The following is a 3,511-nucleotide window of genomic DNA, read 5'->3' as shown; positions in this document are numbered from 1 at the left end:
GAGGATCGAAACAGCGTATAGTATCCTCGATTATACACACACACAAATATGTCCAGTTTCTTGAATACAACAAAAATAACTCATGTGTCAGCGTGTGTGCGCGTGTGTGAAAAAAGGGCGGGGGGGGGGGGGGGGGGGGGGCAGAGATAGTGAGGGAGGCAGAATCACGAAATGAGACACTCTAAGTTAACTCGGCTCGTGAATTTTTAATTTCTTAGCCGATTACTTGAACGAAAGCAAAGTTTACTCAGAACAAGGTTAAAAATCAGGGTTTTGCGAGCGCTAGCGTTATCCCCCCACCCCCCACCCCCCACCCACCCACCCCCCCCCCCCCCCCCCACGCCCCTCCCCTTCTCCTTTTCATCCCGTGTTCTCCTTCATCCTTCATGCCTGCGCAAGTTGAAATGAAACAGACATGCCTAGAAACCCGACAATGAAACACCCCGGAGAGATTACACTTGTTCACGTTCAAACTAAATAATCTCTGTCTGCTCTTTGTTATCTCGTAAATCTTTAATCGGATTTTTCAAGCCTGTCATGAGTTCGTCCAAATCAGACAAAAGTACAATCAGACGTAATCCGCCCTGCCAAGTAGACTGGCCAAATCAAGCGATTACAACACAAACTGTACGAAAGCACAACAACTGTACAAACAAATATACACCGTTAGGTAAGACTGGATACCGATTTCATATTGTTCGATATTTTCCGGGGTTACCCGGTCAAATATTGGACATTTCCGGTAAGAGCTATCGATCTCTAGTATTCCTGGTTAAAAAAAAATAAATAAATAAAAAAAAAGAGCACAGTTTCGCACAGGGCGTTGTTGATTTTCTAGCTTCAGCGCACGTTATTTTTAACCTTCAACACAAACAAAGCTAAAACTAAAATTCAAAACTTGACTAAATGTAACAACACTATAAACCACACGACAACCCGCAAAAGGGAACCATGTCGCATGCCACGTTCGCATCTGTTGTTCGCCGCCATTCAGTTTGTCGACATGCCCACGCTGAAAAAGTGTGGACCACTTCCGTACGTGGACGTGGTAAAAAGACAAGATATGCCCATTTGTTACCCTAACAAGACAGGCAGATCGGAGGTCTTTGGAGAGGTTAACAGTTTCTGGCACGCACACAACCTGTAAATATTTGCGCAAGAAACGCAAAGATTTAGAAAAGCAAACAGCCGTACACTGTTTTGTTTCCTTCCCGTGTCAATGATCGTGTTGACCTTAACAAATCTTGTTAGGCTTTTACCTGCAACAGTACTGCTGTCTTCAGCAGAGTACAAGTTTGTGTGTGTGTTTTTTTCTTTGCTTTTTTTTTATTTTCGCTTAATCATTTTCGTAACTGACCCCTATGCACATCAATTTTTAAAATGTATCAGCAAACAAACAAATACAATGTTGTTTGTGTTTTTTGTGTGTGTTTTGTTGTTGTTGCTTTTTTTTGTAAACATAATACAGAATACAGAATCTTTAATTGCCCAAGGTTGGGAAATTGTGATGACATTGAGGTTAAGAAACATTTCAATCCAGCCATATACACCAACACACGCATCATATGTGACCCTCCACCACGGAATGAGTCGCATGTGACCTTTGCAGGGTTTTCATATTTTTACATTTTTCTAAAGAGTTTGTTATGCTCTTTCCAGTGGTGAAAACCGTTTTAGAAAAGAGCGAAAACTGTTTGAGTTATAAGCCTGTGACTAAGGTGACCCTCACACTGTTACCAGACACTCCCCGGACTTTTATTAAGCCTAGCGCAGAACCGCGCGAGGTGACATGCGACTCATTTCGTGGTGGAGGGTCACATTATTTTATACAAACTGATCAACAACATTAATTTGAAAACAACACTGGACAGCATACATTTAAAGATACATTCACTAAAACTAGCAGTATACACTCAAAGCTTCCTCGCCTACAGGAAGACATTCCGCCACATTTTGTTTTTCTTTTCTGGTACTACAATACGTTTTTCCATACAAATAATAACAGCTGTATTGCCTGAATGCAAATTGCCTTACCGGACACAGTTATGAAACACAACGAGCGGTGCGTGTGCAATGTACGCCGTGCTTTTATAGCACATACATTATTTCACCGTGGCTTTTGTCTCTTGTACATGGAAACGACAGGAGTTCATTCAAAATGGATGTCTCTGGTCTGAAAGGTGTATGCATTGCGCTTGCGGTAGGGAGCAATATTCAGCATGACTGAACAGTTCCGAACACAATGACAATTTGGAAACGAAGAATTGAGTTCTTGTCTTTACCAAAGGTGTATTATATAATTTTGTCATCATTTTCACAAGTTTTCATTCACAAGCACCTGGGAAATAAATCTCATGTTCCCCAGGCAATAAATCCCCGGTTACCATAGTTGCAGGAAGCAGGTTATACATGGATAATCAAAAGCAAACCCAATAGAAACGCTCCGGGATTCTTCGGCTCTTTTCCTTGGTGTTTCCCCAGACCTAAACAGACGACACGACACTGCTTTGCAAAGTTCCAAAAACGAACTGGCAAACTGGCAAAAGTAAACAAAAAACAAAACTAATTCATGAAAGGTCATACATTCATCAAAAACAAATGAAACCTAGCGATATGTTTTGTCTTCTTACAGAGTCATGAAGTGCGTGTATCTGTGTTTCGATACACAGACGTTCGGAGAAACACGAACGTCAAGTTCAAGTAAAACGACCCCTGACACACACATTTTGACCCATGCACAAGACGTTGTATCGATAAACGAAGCACAAATAAGAAACAATAATAAAAGCAAAGAAAATAGCAACAAGATATGCAAACATCTAACAAAGCCGAGCAAGCAGAATGACAGGTCTAATGAAAAACAAAGAGGTACTGAATCGGAAACAAGATCGCGATTCTTTCCTTCGCTGCACGACGCAAATCTTCTGTGACCTTTGACCAAACGTAGCTTCCACATTCGATCACTCAACTTAATAATTACAACAGAAAGCCGAGGGGGTGGAATACCGAGACGAACCTACAGAACTGTGCATCCTCAAACCTGACATATTCATCCCAACATTTAATAAACTCAAAAACACAGAAAGTTGCTTTCACACCGTCGCCAGCTCATTCTGATAATCCTCGCTCCAGGGCTATCGTTGATTGCCAGTGGTTATCAAACCGGGACTCGTGTGGTTATCAGCACGGAACCCGTGTTTCAAAGCATGGCTCCCTGGGTTGATTGTGCACTTATTTTCTCACTACCAAAATGACGACAAAAACGAAGTTTGGTGGTTTGTTGACAGACCAGCTTTTTTGTCAGTCCTCGGGGGGCATATCGACTTTTGTTTCATATTTGTTGACCGCGGCCTTCGGCCTTGGTCAATAAATATGAAACAAAAGACGATATGCTCCCCCTCGGACCGACAAAAAAGCTGGTCTGTCAACAACCCATCAAACATCTTATAATATATAAAACATCAGAAGTTGTGAAAGAAACAATTGAAAGTCAGCAGAGACTTTCTTCTGA

This window comes from Littorina saxatilis, linkage group LG12 (assembly GCF_037325665.1).
Source record: "Littorina saxatilis isolate snail1 linkage group LG12, US_GU_Lsax_2.0, whole genome shotgun sequence".
Taxonomy (NCBI): Eukaryota; Metazoa; Mollusca; class Gastropoda; order Littorinimorpha; family Littorinidae; genus Littorina; species Littorina saxatilis.
The sequence above is the reverse complement of the archived record's forward strand: the minus strand, read 5'-3'. Positions refer to the sequence as shown.